Genomic DNA, 20,102 nt, shown 5'->3' on the forward strand with positions numbered 1-20,102 from the left:
CCCCCCCCCCTCACTATTGGTTAAAGTATTTTCATTCATCTTTTTTTAAATTTCATCTTAGTGTGGTCATTTTCTTTTTCCTTTTCCTTTTTTTTTTAAATTTTTTTGCTTTTTGGGTCATACCCAGTGATGCTCAGGGGTTACTCCTGGCTCTGCACTCAGGAATTACTCCTGGCGGTCCTCGGGGGACCATATGGGATGCTTGGAATCAAACCCCGGTTGGCCACGTGCAAGGCAAATGCCCTACCCACTGTGCTATTGCTCCAGCCCCTGTTTGGTCATTTTCTATTAAGATGTTTCCCATTTTCTCATTTCTGCATACATCTTTGCAGAATAGAGATCGCTTTAAGCTCAGCTGACTTGATTCCAAGTGCTCTTAGTGAAAACCTCAACTGCTTCTTCCTTTTTGGGTCTTCTTCCTTTTTCTGCGATGAATGTGCTTCTCTCAAGGGTCAGCTTGATTAGACTGCAAAGAACCAGTGTTAGCATGTCAGACCTTTTTTTGATCTTTCTTTCAATTGCAGGAATTATTTTTTCAACTTTAATTTTACTTGCTTTGACCTTGGGTTTTGTCCTTGTTTTATTTATTTCTATCTTCTTCAGTTGGTCAATTTGTGTGATCCATTTTAGCCTTCTTTGCCAATGCGGGTAGTTAAATATGCATATTCTGGTCATTCCTTATGATAGTGCTACATTTTAGAGGCAGCATTTAATTTTCTTGTATGTTACCTCTTTAATTTTGGTTTGAAGGGTCACAGCTGGCTGTGCTCTGGGTTAACTTCTGGCTCTGTACACAGGGATCACTCCTGACAGTGCTCAGGGGACCGTGTATAGCTTTGGCGGTCAAACCAGGTCAGCTGATGCCAGATCTACGCTATCACACCACATTTCGTAATTGCTTGCTCCAATCTTTTCTGTTTCCTAAACATTGTTTAATTTGTACACCTTATTATTGTTTAAAACTACACACAAAAGACAAAGATGAAAAACAAAACAAACCAACACAAAAACACTCACGTCTGTATTCTTCCAAAATGCCCTCATGTCACAGCTAAGTTAATTGTGTGATGGCCAAATATAATATATTCTCTATGATAATGTCTCTTTTTATAAAAAATAATGCAACTAGAAATGACTTTGAGCTTCTCATAGCACTTACCAAAAATTAGACTTAGAGGGGCTGGAGAGATAGTACAGCGGGTCACTACCTTCCACTCAGCCAACCTGGGTTCCATCCCCAGCACCCCATAGGGTCCCCCTGCCAGCAGTGATCCCAGAATGTGTGTAAGCCCTGAACATTGCTGAACATGGTCCCCCCATTACACACACACACACACACACACACACACACGTAGATTTAAAAATATATGAATAAATCAATCATTAAAACAAGTTCAGGAATCCCTGGGCAAAAGTACACCCCAAGCTCTTGCGTGCGGGCTTCCACACAGATGTTTTCTCCCGGATCCTCTAGCCGTGGTCATCGTCGTCGTGGTCGTCGTCGTGGTTGTCCACCTCCCCCTCCTCTTCCCCCCACCCCTCCTCCTCCCCCTCCCCCTCCTCCCCCTCCTCCTCCTCCTCCTCCTCCTCCTCCTCCTCCTCCTCCTCCTCCTCCTCCTCCTCCTCCTCCTCCTCCTCCTCCTCCTCCTTTGTCTGCCTTGTTCACCAATTCCTGGGAAAGATGAGCTGAAATCTTTCATGGACCGGTCAAGTTAGCCCCTTGTCCACACAATTCCTTCAAGCTCTATTGTGTTCACATTTAGAATTCTTCTGGTGAATTAAACCTTTACTCTCTATAAACTAACTCTATTTAAAGTACTTCTTTTTGCTGTAAACCCTGGCTTTTAATATAGTAATAGAATAGGGACAGCTTTCTTTTTATTAGCATGTGCCTGAATAACTTGTATTTGGATTTTTAAACGTCTAGCATGTATGCTCATTTAACTTTGATATATAAGACAGTAAGTCATAAAAAACCTGGGTTTTTAAATCAAGTCTGACAGTTATTTCCCTTTAACCAAAGACTTATGCCCATATATATTAGAGTGATTACAAGCAGATTTGGAATAATTTCTATTATCTTATTTTGTTTTGTTTCTATTATCTTATTTTGTAGGGCTGGAGTGATAGCACAATGGCCGACCTGGGTTCGATTCCCCCATCCCTCTTGAAAGCCTGGCAAGCTACCCATGGCATATTCAATATGCCAAAAACAGTAACAAGTTTCACAATGGAGACATTACTGGTGCCCGCTCGAGCAAATCAATGAACACTGGGATGATAGTGCTACAGTGCAGTGCTATCTTACTTTGTCATATGTGTTTTATATATTTATATATAAATACATATATATATTCAGTGTATACACACTTATTTTTATTTCTTTTCTATCCTTAATTTACGCTCTAACCTGGACTAAATAATTTTTTGAATTGTGTCTGTCCTTTAATGTTCTCTTTTTTTGTTCAGAAATAACCCCTTTGAGTTCAACACCTTCTTTAATGGTTACATATGAGAATTTTAACAAACTCTTTACCCTAACAAAATATATGGTTTCCGGCTTCTTTCTGGTCCATGAGTTTTATTTTACCCTCCTAGAACTGATGTTTAATTATCATTATTTGTATCTTAACTGGCTGTGTTCATTATTTCCTAGCTTACTATTCACTTCACATTCAGGCAATGCACTTTTAGACTAAAATTCCTTAAAGGAGACCTCTTCTTGGCAAAGCTGCCATTTTGATTTTAAAATATCTTTATCTAACCTTCATTTTCCTTGGAGTACTTGGAAGATAATATCTGGATTTTTCTGTCTTATTCTGTTCATTGTGTCAATCATATGTAAGTTCCTTTTTTTTGGAGACAATCTGCTCTTACACGTGCACTTTTAATGTCTTTCCTTCCTTCCTTCCTTCCCTCCTTCCTTCCCTCCTTCCTTCCTTCCCTCCTTTCTTCTTTCCTTCCTTCCCTCCTTCCTTCCTTCCCTCCTTCCTTCCTTCCCTCCTTCCTTCCTTCCCTCCTTCCTTCTTTCCTTCCTTCCCTCCTTCCTTCCTTCCCTCCTTCCTTCCTTCCCTCCTTCCTTCCTTCCCTCCTTCCTTCCTTCCCTCCCTCCCTCCCTTCCTCCCTCCCTCCCTCCCTCCCTCCTTCCCTCCCTCCTTCCTTCCTTCCTTCCTTCCTTCCTTCCTTCCTTCCTTCCTTCCTTCCTTCCTTCCTTCCTTCCTTCCTTCCTTCCTTCCTTCCTTCCTTCCTTCCTTCCTCCCTCATCCCTTCCTCCCTCCATCCCTCTGTCCTTCCTATCATCTTTCTTCCTTACACGGGCAGTGCTAAGGGCTCATTCCTTGTTCTGCACTCAAGGATCACTCCTGTTGGGTTCAGGGACCACATGGGGTGTCAGGGATAGAACTCCATAGGCGCTTGCAAGGTAATTGTCCTACATTTTGCATTTTGCTTACATTTTGCTACATCTCAAGAAGACAATTTGAACTAAGTTTCTTAGTTCAAATTGGTCATCTTTTCAGATCACCAGATTTCATGTTTCAGAGGAACATGAAATCAATTATATTTTTGGTGGAAAAGTACAGTAGCTACACTGTACTATTACTCTGGCCCCCAGTCTTTCTGTATGTGTATATATATATACATATATATGTGTGTGTATATATATGTATATATATTCATATATATATATATATTAACCTCCCAAGCAGCTCACAGGGGACCAGGCCCCACCAGAGATTCTTAGCCAACCATGCCAGTAATTCAATGCAAGGGCTATAACATACAATTCTTCTAGCACCTTGCCATGCTGGAGATTCCTGTCCTGGTGCTGGAGGCCTCCGAGGGCCACACCTATAGATACTCAGGAAACCCTGTAGTGCCAGGATTTGAACCCTAACCATTAGACTATCTCCTGGCCTCCAAGATTCCATTTTTTGTTCTATAGTTTCACACGACCAGCTGTTAGAGTGGGTTTCATAATGTTTTGGCATGATTCATTTACCTTCCTAAGTCTGAACATCAATATCTTTCATTGATGGGGGATGCCTTTTATCCTTGTCTCTTCTGATAGAGCATTTTTCATCACCCTCCCTCCCCACCATCATTTCCTAAAACCTACGTTTTCTGGCTTCCCTGTCTCAATGTCTCTTTCATACGATCCACTGTTTTGCAATCCAGGCCATATTTGGAATGATTTCTTTAGAGCCATCTTTCAGAATTCTAATTCACTAACCTGTAATTTAGTCAGGTCAGGCGAATTTTTATTTCAATAACCACAGTTTTCCTTCTAATTATTACATTTGGTTCTTTATCAAGGATGCTATTTTTATAGTACATTGTTCCATAGCATCTTTTAATATCCCTTTCATTTCTGTGAACACATGGATCTGCTTTATAGCTATTTCTATAATTCTTACATATCTGATTTTATAATCTTTGTTTTTTCTAACTCCTTTTCATGATGACTTGTTTCCTTTTGTGTTTTGTATTTTTTGATTGTGGCCCTTTTTCTGAACCTTCATCTACTTGAAATGTGAAAGCGGATGTTTAAAGTACAGTATCTCTCGAGAGGATCTTTCTTTGCAGACTCAGAGAACATTCTTGATGCAGAATGACTTGAGAATGAATTTTAGTTGGAGGTTTTGATCAAGTTCTGAAACTGACTTACAAAAGAGTCTATGGCTTGGACCCCTGGGCTTCCCCCAGACACACCCCCATTCTACCTCTGTCCTAACCCAAAATGAGTCATCATCGAAGTCTTCCCACCATCTCCCTCTGCTGGACAGACTTGTCTCCACATGCTGTGGGTGAAACTACATATATTCAAGTAAACCAGACCTGTGTAGTTCACTTCCTGTTCCCTGGGAACAGTCCACGTGGTCCATGAAATCTGAAGCTCCTGGCACTAACAACTATAAGATGCCGCTGCTGAGCACACACTGGCACCTATTTGAAATTTGATCATGCAGTAATGACCCCTCAAGCTTTCCTTTAAATGCTCCCCCACACAATAAACAATCCTTTTTTTTCTATGCAAGGAGCTGAGTGCAGGCTCCTAGGAATAATTAGTGAGCCAAGTGGGGGTACATTGGATGATGCTTCAGTCAGCTGGGTAGGACATCTCAGTGTTTTGGCCTGGTGATGTGGTGCTACTACCCAGTGATGCCAGAGACCTCCAGGGTGACACCCAGCAGTGTCACAGGGCCCATGTGTTGCTGGGGATCCAATCCATAGCTCTTGCATACAAAGTATGTTACCCCGACTCCTGTGTTATCTCCCTGGCCCCATATCAATCATGTTTGATATCTCAGCTAGTGAAAGTTGAGTCTAGTTGTTTTTTTTTAAAAATAGATATTCATCCTATCCCAGTGCATTGAACGGTGTGAACTATCTGATTCATAAAGTCATTTTTTGTGCAAAGAATAATTAATTACATCATGAGCCAGATCCTGATGTGTTGCATAAAAATCAACTTTAAAATGCTTTTTTTCCACTTTTCTGAGACGTAGCAAAAATGAAAATAATAGTGGATCTAGCATCATTCTGCATTTGTTTTAACATCATTTTCAGAATTTGGTTTGAACATTTTATTTAAAACAGGAAATAATTGAAAACGATTCATTTTCTAAACTCTTCTCATAGGGCTTATGATTGGTTCAAGAGACATGAGCAGCCTAACTCAGAGGATGGAAAGGACTGCTCTTTAGGGGGGGTGGGACTTGGTTCAGAGAAGTACAGACAACTCAGATGTGAGGTTGAACCAAACTCAAGAGGTAAATAGTAGACGGTGAACATCATGAAAAAAAGGTTAGGAAAGGACAATGTGCTTTAATCTGAGTCCAATTTAATTCTGATGCTGGTTTCTAAGTATCTGTCCTGCTAGACGTGAAAGAAAGGGCCCAGAAGATTTTGAGGGTTGAAAGGAAGGCAAGGACCACAGTGATAGGTGTGGCTCCCACAGCAGACCTAGGTTTGATCTTCGGTACCCCATATAGTCCCCTGAGTATCACATGAGTGATACTTGAGTGAAGAGCAGGAGCAACTCCTGAGCACTGCCAGAAGCAGCCCCCAAACAACAAAAAAAAAAACACAAAAAAATGAAGTAAGGCAGACCTAAATGACATTCAAGGTCTTAACTCACTTTTTTTTAAAAAAAGTATTACTTTGAGGTTTCCATGAGCCAGAGATATCAAATGCTTTATTAAGTGATGCTAAATTAACTAGCTGTACAATAGAAATGGAATGCTATTAAGAATAGTCATCCATGGAAACAATCATTCCTGGGGGGATGTAGGGGAAAGGAACCCTCATTCACCATTGGCGGGCCTGCCATCTGGTTCAGCCTCTACGGAAAATGTATGGAGACTTCTTCAAATATTAAAAATAGAACCCTATAAAACCCAGCAATTCCTGTCCTTGGCACCTATTCCCAAAATACAACAGCATTAATTTGGAAAGATCTATACACATCTATGTTCACTGAAGAACTTAGTACAATAGGCAGCACAAGAAAACTACCAAAAGACCCAAGGACAGATGGGTGGGTAAAGAGAGTCTGTCCTATACACACTGTGGAACAGTGCTCAGGTAGAGGGAAAGAGGAAGCCACACCTTTTGCTATAGGTTGGATGGAATAGAGAGCATCATGTTAAGTGAGACAAGTCAGAGGGAGAAGGACAAATGCCAGTGACCGTTTTCACTGCATGCTGCATCTAATAAAAAACAAAGCAAGAAAATGGACCATATTAAAGGAAAACAAATTCTTGAACTCTGACATAGAACTGAGAGATGACTTGAGGTGGTAAGGAACCGGACAGGCCAGGAGTAACTCGAGCACATGGTAAGGGCATCTTGCTCACTTTGGTGGAAGTGTAGGTATAGCAACTCTGTGGATGCACCAACATTAACACTATTGCAACCATCCTACCTTTGATAATAATAAAACTGGGTTAAGAGATAAAAAATAAAATCTCAATAAAAATACAAAATTTCAAAACTTTTATTTTAATGAAACATGTACAAATAATCATTCAGCACCTCAAAAAGCATTTAAAGATCAACAAGTAAAGGTCAATATACCCCCCTAGTTTTTCTTGTTGATAACTATATGAGACAGAGCCCCCAGAGGTACCTTCCTTCCAGGCACAGAATAAAATATTAGAAATTTAATTTTTAGGGCCTCATCTGAAAAGAATCTCTAGTTTGTGTTTGCACATGCCACCTGTAACTCAATAAATATATCAATATTCATTAATACATTCACCTGCCTAAGAATTTTAAGTACCTTTTCTATGTCAAACCCTATTCAGCTATCTTAGTAGTTGGTTATTTTCTTCACCCTGAGGATGTGATCAAAAATGCTAGAATCTCTACTCTCAAGGAAGCTACATGAGTGAGATAGAAAATGCATACAAACAATTGTGTATATAGACAACTGTATCACTGTCATCCCATTGTTCATCGATTTGCTCAAATGGGCACCAGTAATGTCTTCATTTGTCCCCGTTGCGTGCAAGTGTAGCCCAATGGCATCTGTTCGCTCCAGGAACACAAAGAGCACATTGTTTTTTCTATTTTTGGCATATTAAATACATCATGGGTAGCTTGCCAGGCTCTGCCATACAGGAGTACAGGAAATAAATAAAAATAAAGAGGTCCCGAGGCCACGAATGCAGCTGCGCACTCCAGGAAAAAATGCATCGCTCTCTTTCAGGAGCTTTGTTTTATAGTCTCTGGATCTTGGCTGTTGATGAGATTACATGGCATGGGAGGGTGGGAGGAGGGGAGGAGTTTGTGGGTGTGACTGCCAAGCTACTGGAAAACTGAGGATCTGGGTGGAGGAGGCCAGTCCTGATCCAAGCAGGCTTGGAGATCTCCGCCACAGGTGCCGCATACCTGGGTTCCTCTGTCATAGACAGCTAGTGATAATAAATATCTAAATAAAAAGAAATGAATAAAGTAACAAACAGCACAGGGATGGTGCTGGCTGGGAAGCGGAGACCAGGTAGGGCCTCTTTGGAGGAGACCCGTGGACACATCACCAAGGAAGCCAGGGAAGAGGCCAAGAGCTCAGCAGAAAACATGGTCAGTGCCAGGCCTTCAAGCAGGCCAGCCTGGATATTTGAGGACAAGTCAGAAAGTTTGGCTCAGGCTGAGTGATAAGGTAGGAAGTGTGGAGAGAAGGTGTCTAGAAAGGCAGACAGAGTCAGAGGCTACCACCCCAGGTAGCCTTTGTAAGAAGAAAGCTTGATTATATTCTGAGCAAACAGAGTTCACCAGAGCAATCTGACCACATGAAAACTTTGATGCACATTCTCGAAAGATCCCTTAGGCTGCTGTATTGACAGCAGTCCAAGGAACTAGGGACCAAAAGTGACAGAGATGTAGTATATGCTCTGTGTGTGTGTGAGTGTGTGTGTGTCTAATGTGGCACTAAATAGAATTGGAATCTACAACCAGGAAGGAAGGTAAGTAGAAAGCAGATGAGGGACATTACCTTCCGTAGTGTGTGCTCTTCTGACTGTCAGTCCATGGCTGTACAGAATTTTGTGTATGATGATGATTTTTTAAAGGTTGACATTGGTTTTTAGAAAAGTGTAGGGGTAGGGCATTTGACTTGCACGTGGCCAACCCGGGATCTATCTCTGACATCCTATTGGGTCCCCTATGCTCTGCCAGGAGTGATTCCTGAGGGCAGAGCCAGGAGTAACCCCTAAGCATCGCTGAGTGTGACCCAACAAGCCAAAAAAAAAAAAAAAGACGTGTCTTTATAAAATATATGTAAAAAAATACAAAAAATGCAGAAAAATGCACTCTGGGTAAGGAAGTGGGCCTATTATTTTTCTCAGAAGTTCATACTGCTTAACTATTGATTTAGAGGCATTGGCTTACATGTACTGCTGACATCCACAGGCGTGTAGCATCAGCTCACAGAGGTTTGCAGGGATGCTGGAATTTGCTGTGGTCCTAAGTTGTAAGTCGGGGTGGGTGGATCTTTGAAGAAGTTGTGAATGTTCTGTTTTTCAAGAATAGATACACGTGAGAAAAGGGCACTTTATTCTTTTCTTTCTAAAAACAAAAAAAAGTTCAATATACTCTTCTCTTCCCTTGGAGGCTGTCATGGTTATGGCTTGCCACACACTTGTGTGTGTGGCACTGGGATCACACCCAAAGGGCAGGGGCCACATCTGGTGATGCAGGCAGCTTCATGGAGGTCAGTATTGCCGCTTCACGGTTTTCAAGTTGGGGTTTTAGCACACAGCAAAGTTGGGATCCTTGGGGCACTGGGTGGCTGTTCACTGTCTTTGATGGAAAGGTAACTTGTTGGAAAGACTGGAGCAGTCAGAGTGGCCTCAGCACTTGGGCACATGAAATAGTGGCACCCAACTTCTGAGATCCCTGGGGATTATAAATTATCTGTAGTCACAGAGACTGGCACACATCCAAATGGATAAGAACAACCAGTGCTGGTACAGACGTAGGGAGATAGGGACTCTCATTCATTGCTGGTGGGAATGCAAAGTGGTCCAGCCCTTTCGGAAAACAATATGGACATTCCTTAAAAACTAGAAATTGAGCTTCCATATGACCCAGCAATATCAATTCTTAGAATATGACTGGGGGTCCAAAACACACAGAAGAAATGGCATCTGCACATCTATGTTCATATCAGCTCTATTCACAATAGCCAGAATCTGGAAACAATCTGAGTGTCCAAGAACAGACGACTGATAAAGAAATGTTAATATATCTACACAATGGAATACTACACAGCCATTAGGAAAAACGAAGTCACAAAATTTGCCTATAAATGCATGGACATCCAGAGTATGATGCTGAGTGAAATGAGTCAGAAGGAGAAAGACAGATATAGAATGACTGCATCCATTTGTGGGATATAAAAAAATAGTATAGACTAATACCCAAGGCAGCAGACAGGAGGACTGTCAGTGGCTGGAAATTACCACAAGGGTGTGTGTGTGTGGCGGGGGGATGGCGGGGGTTAGTTAAGACATATAAGGGTTCAGTATGACAATAATAGTTGAAAATGGTCACTCTGGACAAGAACTAAGTGTTGAGAGTAGGTAAAGGGGCATATGTGATAAGCTTTCAGTATCTGTATTACAAACCATCATGCCCAAAAGGAGAGATAGAGATGAGATAGAGAGAAAATCAGAGAGAGAAGAGAGGTGCATGCCTTAGATTTGCTGGTGCAGGTGGTGGGGGAGAAGGTGTTGGTGGTGGACGTGAGGGAAACTGGGGACACTGGTGTTGGTAAATGTACATTAGTGGAGGTAAGAGTATTGGAACATTGTATGACTGAAACCCAATCATGAACAGCTTTGTAATGCTCTATCTCATGGTGATTCAATAGGAAGAAAGGAAGAAAGGGAGGAAGGGAGAAAGGAAGAAAATTACCCTGTACACTTTTTAAGCCACTGAGCCACCTCCTGGGCTCTTTCTGGTTGGGGATCCCAAATATTAGAGATGCCAGGACATGCCAGCACAAGTAGAAGCTTAGTGGTTTGTACTCTGGTCCTTGGCATTCTCTGGGCAAGTACTTAAGTCACTGAGCCATCACCTGGGCTGCAGGTGATGACTCAATTTCATACAATTCAACCTAAATATTAAACTATGTTCAATTAAATAAATCCCTCTCTGAGAGCCTGACAAGCCACCGAGAGTATCCTGCCCACATGGCAGAGCTTGGTAAGCTACCCGTGGCGCATTTGATGTGCCAAAAACAATAAGAAGAACTCTCACAATGGAGATGTTACTGGTGCCCACTCAAGCAAATCAATGAACAAGGAGAAGACAGTGCTACAGTGCTAATTAAATAAATAGTTTTATTTAAAGAATATGTAGAAGGAGAGAGAGAAAATATTGAAATACTATCTTTTAAAGTGGCTTCCCTAATTTCTAAATCATGCAAAGCAAATGGGTGTAAGGTTTTGTCACTGGCACCAATGTATTTATTTTCTCTTAGTAATGACTGCTGTGAGGCAAAAAATTACTATTGCCCCAAAATATGTCTTTGGTAAAATGTTTATTTCAGAGGTGGAGTTCTGAGGCCAATTAGAGGTATTCTGAAGAAATATTTACATATAAACATCACCTCTAAGACCTCTCCTAGGAAAGACCTAATCAGCAGAGAAAGCAGAATCTAAACGATTTTATTATGTCCTTTTGGGGGGTGACCTCTGACCTTCCCTTTCTTTGTTTCCCAGAATCCTCTGCATTAAGTTGTTTCAAGATGCATTCTAAGACCAAGCAATTACTCTGCTTTGCTGAGTAATTCACACAATCACAATAGCTTTATTGGGGGGGAGGGGGTGTTTAGCTTTTTGGGTCACACCCGCTGATGCTCTGGGGTTATTCCTGACTATGCACTCAGGAATTACTCCTGGTGGTGCTCAGGGTCGGCCACGTGCAAGCTCTACCTGCTGTCCTATCCCCTCTGCCCCCACAATAGCTATTAAGACACTTCTCTGGACTTTTGTTCTTATCAATATACTTTAGGCTTATTTTATCATTTGTCCAACTCAGAAGCCTCACAAGGGGACAGGAGGATTTCTTTAGCCCTTGGCACTGATGTTGCTCAAGTGAGTATCACTTGGAAAACGTCAGATGCTAAAAAATCTCACTGTCTCAGTTCACCTCCCAAGCAGCTCTGGAAGTCAGGGAGAAAAGTTCCATCTTAAAAGACCAGAGAGGAAACTCAGGAACAATGATTTAAAATAGCATGCCATCACGCTTGTCATTGGCCAGGTCAGAATCATAAACCCAGGTGATCTGATTCCATATTCTCAGTAACTGCAGGCTCACTGCCTCTCCACCAAGTTCAAGGGCAAGGGGGACTTATTTTTAGCTGCCTACAATCGGAGCCAGCCCCGAGTCCTCAAGCCTGTTTTTGCTGCTACGTCCATACTGCATGCCTAGAATGGAATGAAGCCCAACTCATCTCAATTCTGCCTCTATCCATACACAAAACGGCCTCACCTGCCACCCGTCCCCACCCCTCCTTCTGTCGGTGCAGTGGCAGAGCTTCCGTATTCTTCACACAGATGTAAAAAGTCATTGTGGTTCCTGAGCCACAATAGAATGACTGGTCTGTTTTTAAAATTCCATTAGGAAATCTACCCCGAAGTTGGAATGGGATGAGCTCAGGTGATGCATAAATCGAGGGAGGCAGGGACCTGTCGGAAGAGGACATGTGAGGATGTCACATGGGTCTTGAAATGTGAGGATGAGGGCTCATTGAGAAGGAATGCCTGTAAATGCAGCTTTAAGAGACTCTCTCTGAAAGCGGAAAGCTCCCTTTGCTCCAGGAGGCTGTAATTCACGAGTTCAACAACAGGCCACAACACTGAAGCTAAAAATAAGAGGAGGAAAAGTAAAGTTCTTTAAGGAAAATTTACTCAAGTTCAAGGATGGTTTTTTTTTTTTTTCCGAGAGGGTGGGTGGAGAATGTGGCGAGAGGAATGTATTTGCTCTTGTTTCTTGGTAACCTGAAATCTTGCGTGTAACAGGAGAATGTAAAAGGCAAATGTATTTGTAATTCACAATGCCCTTCCTGATTGGTACCCAATGCAATTATCTCAGCTAAATTAAGACTAATTCTGCCATCTCTAGTCTAAACCAACTCAAAATCAATGGTCCACTGCAGAGTCCCCCATGGGGGAAAGCAAGGCCAAGACAGACTGGAGGGGCAAAGTAGGTCATGGGTGCCCGCTCCCCAGCCCGCACCGCAAATCCATCAAGCTGATAGGCACAAATAAAATAATAAGAGAAGGAACGGCTCTGTGAATGGCTCCTGATTACAGCAGAAGCCATTGTTGCAAGAGGAAATGAGGTCTGAATAGGGAAGAGATTACGCTTCATCCTACCAGATGCACCATGGGGATTTGCATGTTTCCTACTCCCTGTCTCGGGATTTCTTTACTTCAGCAAATAGAACAATCCTATTGATGAGCTCACCCATCCTCTTCCATCCTCGCCCACAGGTGGTTTTCAAATGTTGCTGTGAGGAAGCTGAGGTAGCGGTCTACATGCAGATAGATTCGGTGGTGTCCTACTCAGAGACTGGGCAAGTGAAGGGCAAAGCCGATTCTATGCTTATGCAGACCAGCTGCTCCAGTGCAGTCCCCATGCTTTTATACATACCATTGGGGGGGGGCAGAGAGATAGTACAGTGGGTAGGGCACTTGCCTCGCCTACCTGGGTTTAGTCCCCAGAACCCCATATCATCCTCCAAGCCTGTCAGGAGTGATCCCTGAAAACAGCCAGAAGCAAACCCTGAACACAGCCAGATATGGTCCAAAAAGGGAAAAATATGATTAAGGGTAATGCAGGTGTGTCTTTATAGATATATATGAAATTTCCATTCTCTATGTTTATAAAATAGTGCCTTCACTATTCCATAAAATGTCATGAGCCAGACTCAGCAGTGAAGAATCCTGGCCGGCAGGCATAACACCGGGGTGCCCCAGATGGAGCAGGTGCAGTCTCCCCACCTTCTCCAGATGGAATCCCAGAGATCATGAGCTTCTACAAACATGGCTCCGGTATGTGGGGACCAGAACTATTTTCCAAACCACATGGGGGCACTGGAACTGGGCAGTTCCATCCCGGCTTCCAGCTCCCGCCCCCACCCCCACGTCCCCGACCCAGGAAGTCACGCCCTCAACCCGCCCCTGGCGCCATATTGCTGCACTCAGCTGTGAAGAATCCTGGCCAGCAGACACACAATTCTGGAGAATGCTCTGGACCCCAGACCAAGCTGGGGTGCCCCAGGTGGAACAGGTGCAGTCTCCCCACCTTCTCCAGATGGAATCCTGGCGACCATGAGCTTCTACAAACATGACTCTGATATGTGGAGATCAGGACTATTTCTCCAAACCGCATGGTCACGTACGTGGCTGTGTGACCTTTCCTAATATACGCTAATATATTCCTAATATATGCTTGAATAGATGTGGCTCACTGTCTGCAGTTTCTATCTTCGTCGTCTACGCACCAATTTCCAACTATGATGAAGAAGAAATTGAGAGGTTCTACATGGAACTGGAGAAGCTCTATAAAGAAGACCACACCTTCTACAAGGTCATTGTCCATGATTTTAATGCCAAGATAGGTCCAAGAAGGTCGCCCAAAGAACTCCACATTGGGACACATGACCTAGAATGGAACGATTAGGGTGAGAGACTGAATTCATCATGTCGACCAAGACCATCCATGGTAACTCACAGTTCCAGAAGGCCGAATCTAAACGCTGGACATGGGAGTCTCCTGGTGGACAGTTCCACAATGAAATTGACCACATCATATTCAATCGAAGGTTTTGCCTGACCTATGTCGCTGTTGTCCCAAAATTCCAAATAGGATCAGACCACCGTCTTCTTCGTGCAAAATTCTACTTCACAGAGCGGGGAGAAAAGTCAGCAAAATTTAAGTCTAAGAAGACAACTCCCAGAATGACCACCAACTGGGAGCTCTTTGGCACTATTGCAGCAACGTGTGAAGATGCTGTCCTTGACAACATTGACGAGGAATACGATCGACTGGTTCAGCACCTCCATGTCTGTGCAAAGAATGCCAAGAGTGAGAAAGCCACAAACAGAAGCCTATCTTTGGAAACTCTCGAGCTCATTCGTCAACGTGGTTTGGCGCAAGCCTCAGGCAACCACAAGCTAACGTCTGAGCTCACAAAGCTGTGCAGAGATGTGATAAAGGAAGACCTCAAAGAGAGAAGAGCAGCAGTGTTGGCTAGTGCAGCAGAAGCCGGGAAAAGTATTCGCAATGCTTGCCTGTCCTTCGCCAAATACAAGACCAAGATGACTGCCCTCCGACGTCCCGATGGATCTATCACATCCTCCAGAAAGGCAATGGAGAAAATTATTCATGACTTCTACTCGGATCTCTTTGACAGCCATGTCCACCTGCCCACATACCAAATTCCACAGGATGGATATGTTGTTCCCAATGTTCTCCCTTCTGAAATCCGACATGCCATTTTGTTGGTAAAGACACATACAGCACCTGGTCCAGACAAGGTCAGACCCGAACACCTGAAGAATCTGCAGCCAGTACTCATCAATACACTGGCCCGACTCTTCACATGCTACCTGTCTGAATGCAAGGTTCCATCCCAGTGGAAAACCAGTAGGACCATTCTGTTGTACAATAAGGGAGACATCCATGACATCGGCAACTATCACCCAATCTGCCTGCTGTCTGTCGTTTACAAGTTGTTCACTCATGTCATCCTAAATAGAATAGGCAGAACACTAGACGAAGGACAACCATACAAGTAAGCCGGGTTCCGAAGGGGATTCAGCACGATAGACCATATCCACACAGTGACCAAACTCATAGAAGTTTCGCGAAAGTTCAAGATGCCGCTCTGTCTAACGTTCATCGACTTAAAGAAGGCCTTCGATTCTGTTGAGACTGAGGTGGTCATCAAAGCCCTGGTCAAACAGGGCGTTGAAACTCAGTATATCAAAATCCTCCAAGAGCTATATTGTGGATTCACCACCAGGATCTCACCATTCTACAAGGAAGTGATCATTGATGTAAAGAGAGGGGTGCGGCAGGGTGATACCATTTCACCGAAACTCTTCAGTGCCGCCCTTGAGAACATTATGTGATGACTGTAATGGGAAGGAATGGGAGTGAAGATAGACGGTCGGCAATTACACCACCTACATTTCACTGATGACATCCTTCTCATAACACCAAACATTAGCCAAGTGGCACAAATGCTGGCCAACTTCGATCATGAGTGTGGAAAGGTTGGATTGCAGCTGAATCTCAACAAGACAATGTTCATGAAAAACGAACTGGTCCCTGAAGCTCCATTTGCTCTCAATGGAACGACCATCTCCGAATGCAGCAGCTATGTGTACCTGGGTCGAGAAATCAATATGAGGAACGACTTGGTGCCAGAACTGTGCAGGAGGAAGAGAGCAGCCTGGAATGCATTCAAGAGCATCGAAGAGGTGGTTAAGAGAATGAAGAACCTCTGACTTCGGGCACATCTTTTTGATTCTACCATTCTTCCTGCACTAACATATGCCTCAGAGACCTGGGCCCTATGCAAACAGGATGAGAATGCTGTTAGGGTATCCCAAAGAGAAATTGAAAAAGCTATGCTGGGAATATCATGTCTCACTCAAGTGAAAGAAGGAATCTGGAGTTCTGACCTCCATTGACGGTCAAAAAATCAGGAATGCTGTCTTGTTTGCCAAGGCATCAAAAATCAGATGGGCCAGTCATGTAATGTGATTCAGAGACAACCGCTGGACTAGAGCTGTTACTGACTGGATTCCATGGGGCATCAGAAGACCTCGTGGCCGCCCTCCAATTAGATGGTCAGATTTCTTCGTCAAATCTCTGAATGAATGATTTGAGGCTCTTTCTGTTCCTGAAGCAAGCAGATATCATTGGGCTGCACTAGCATGGGACAGGGACAAATGGAGACTTTACTGGCACCTGCTCGAGCAAATCAAAGATCAAGGGGACTACAAGTGATTCCTAATATACAAAAAAAAAAAAAACTGCTGAGGAACGGCTCCTCCGCCCCTGAACAGCCATGGTCCCAGAGGCACACAACCCAATCTAGGAATGCAGGGACTACTGGCAGAAATATCTCTGGACTTAATTTCTAAAATACCAGAATTCCAAAACCGGGTGGTGGCTGTTGCAGCCATGCGACATCATATGCTCTTCATTATCAGCGATAGAAAAAAAATTATCTAATGATGCCCTTTTTTGGCAGGTCTGATTGTTGGGGGGAAATTCCAAAAAATAATAATAATGGGTTTTCTTTCGAAAATTGAATGTAATCAAAGTAGAGAGAGAGCAAAGTGAAAATCATCTGCCACACAAGCAGGGTGGGGGGTGGGAGGGGGATATACTGGGGTTCTTGGTGGATATACATACACCACATATGTACTGGTGAAGGGATGGGTGTTTGATCATTGTATGACTGAAACTTAAACCTGAAATCTTAGTCACTGTTCTCATGGTGATTCAATAAAAAAAAAAATGTCATGAGCCACCTGCTCACTGCTGACTGTCCCTTTTTCAGACTCAGCCATACAGGACTGACCATGCCAGTCCCCAATGGGAGGCGACATGATGAAAGGTAATTGGTTTCTGAGTATAAGTATTTAGATTTTTAAGAATGTAATTTACAACTGAGCTTTTTTCATGACCTCTAGATTAACTTATGTACTAGCCAATTTCTGAATATTAATTGCTGGCATAATTGTTGACAGTCAAATGCAATAAGACTTTTATCTTGGGACGAACTTTTATATAGCTTTATTGGCATAATAAGATGAAAAATTTTATGTTTGTTATTCACTCAACTCTTCTCATTTTTTTAAAGCAATTAATCATTCATCGCAGACATACTTTTAATTAAAGTGCTTTCTCACTCCCAACCTCAGAAGTGTATGAAGCACACCCAAACAGATTCAGAATGGAAACGAAAAGTTTTGACAACTCAAATAGCTGGCACCCATGTTCTGTGTTTGTTTGTGAATCATTGAATGAAAATAAAGTGAGATGAGTGCTGAATACAGAACAAACCTCTAATTGCTTTAGAAAGTTGTTGGCGATTCCGTATTGTTTTGTTTGACAATTTTAGGAAATTTTAAGAAAAACAACACTTAAGAAAAAAAATTGAAAACCCATCAATGTCCTTCAACATGATGGCAACAATAATGCCTGGGTTGTCAGCTGTTTCCTTGGATTTTTTTTTGATGTCCAGTGCTCACTGCACAAAATATACAACAAATACAGGTTCCTATGGGAGGAAACCCATTAATTTGTCCTAAATGGTGGAAATGTAGTTTGAATCTGTATAATAACTTTGTTGTTGTTCCTTTGGGGTGCCATGTCTGGTTGTGCTCAGGGCTCTGCCATTTCAAGTTACTTCTAGTAGAATTAAGAGTACCACATGGGGTGGAAGGATCATGCCCAGGTCAACAGCAGGCAAGGAAAGCAGCTTATCTGCTGGACTATTGCACCAGTCCCTGCACAACAACATTTCAATTCTGATGCTTGTATCTTTTGTAATATTCAGTATCATGAGTTAGTAACTGCCAAGTAGAAGTAGCATCCTATGAAGCACAATGACCAATGCAGCTCTAATTGTTGATCTTCGTAGATCTACACGGCAGTTACTGCCTTCTGGAGTGTCCTCATACTGCCTGCGTGGAAATGCCACTGGAGATTCACCTCCATCCCCTCTCTGGCGTGTCAAGAACAAAAACTGCAGTTCCCAGAATGACCAGTAGGAAACGAATGAGGGAGAAAGTCACTAGGCACTTTGGGGCCTGCAGTGGCCACAACACTAATGGCACTTTAATTGCTGCCATGTGTCTTCTTCCAGTTAGATTACAGGAAAACTATATCCTTAAGGGCTTTTGCTTTATGCATTGGGAACCGATGTAAATGTTAGTTTTCACTTCCTATTGCTATATTCTATGCATGTGAAAGAACGGTTGTTTGGAGTAGCTTTTTTTCCCCCAAAAAACTGGCAAAGTGAAGAAAGACCAAATCTAAATGTCCCCAAAAGATATATATTGACAACAGTTGCCCTATAGAAATCTCTATGGGATCAATAAACAATTAGAGACACCCTTTACTAAGGAAAGTAGAGGAGAGGCTAAGTGCAGGTTTTCCGCTTCTCCATAAATATTTCACAATTGGTAAATAAGGATCCCAAGTGAGATGGACTAAAAATTGCAGAAGGTTCTTCAAAGCTCTCAGTAGCTTGCCACCTATAGGACAACTACTTCTTTTTTGATTGCACAGGAGCTGGGGTATTCTCTCCAGTGTTATTTAGCCAACATGGCATATGCTTTGCATCGGAGGAAGAAGATTATGTGTGTGTGTGTGTGTGTGTGTGTGTATGTGTGTGTGAGAAAGAGAAAGAGAGAGAGAGAGAGAGAGAGAGAGAGAGAGAGAGAGAGAGAGAGAGAGAGAGAACAGAACTTCCTGGTGTGAAGTTCAAGAAAGAAAAACGTCAATAAATTAAAATTAGATTCTTTATCTGGGAGTCCCAGGTAATATTTGTGGGCCCAGGCTCAACCCCAGAGATGCTCCCCCAGCAATGTGGGTTTGGCGGGGTAAATCGGAGAGGGGGTATTACCAGGGTTGCACACCTGGAAGTTTTGGGGGGACCCTGTGTTACCAGGATCCAAATTAGAGCCTCATGAATGCATATGCACACTAGCCCTTTGAGCTCTTTCCCTGGCTTTTAAAATTGTATTTTTAATGAAGATAACTCTGGTGTTATCAGTAATCTGGTGTTATGTGTAAACAGCTTCAGAATACTGATTCTGACATGTACACATCCTCCCTCTCATGCAAGGGAAACAAAAAGTACTCCCTGGTGAACTGAGAATCTCTAAGAAATAAACTACAGATAATTAAATGTGGGTGCCCTTCATTAAAAAAATAAAGGGTGGGGATATTCAACTGTCACTCTCTATAGATTCCCATAAGCTCATGTGCCCATTGTTTTTTGCATTTTAAATTTTAATATTACTCCCTATAGTTTATCCAGCAATCCACCAGGACCCACTAGATAGTTTACAAGTACTTCTACAAAGAAAAAGAACATAGTAAGCAAAGGGGGTGTGGGGGTGGGGGGAGGGAGGGAGGGGGAGATATCTAGAAGTAACAAAAAGAGACATGGAGTAGAAAATTACAAAAGCCAAAACACCTCTTCTATACTAATTCTATACAAGAGAGATGAAAATTGGTGTCTATTTTATTTTTAAAAATGCATAGAAAAAGAGAAAAGATCTGCAACTGGAGGCAATCATGCAGTGGGTAGGGCACTTGCTTCGCATACAGCTGACCAGCATTTGATCCCCAGTGACTATATGATCTTCCAAGCACCGCCAGAGTGATCCCTAAGCATAGCCACATACAAGCTCTGAGGACAGCCAGGTACAGCCCCAAAGCAAAAATGAAATCGAGAGAACAAATCCTGCAGAAAAAGAGCGAGAAATCAAATATAATGCTGTAAAATCTAACGTGCAATTTGTGCAGCAGAATGGAGAAAGAGTAAAGGATGAGGAAAC

The sequence above is a fragment of the Sorex araneus genome, chromosome 3 (assembly GCF_027595985.1).
Source record: "Sorex araneus isolate mSorAra2 chromosome 3, mSorAra2.pri, whole genome shotgun sequence".
In the NCBI taxonomy this organism is placed as follows: Eukaryota; Metazoa; Chordata; class Mammalia; order Eulipotyphla; family Soricidae; genus Sorex; species Sorex araneus.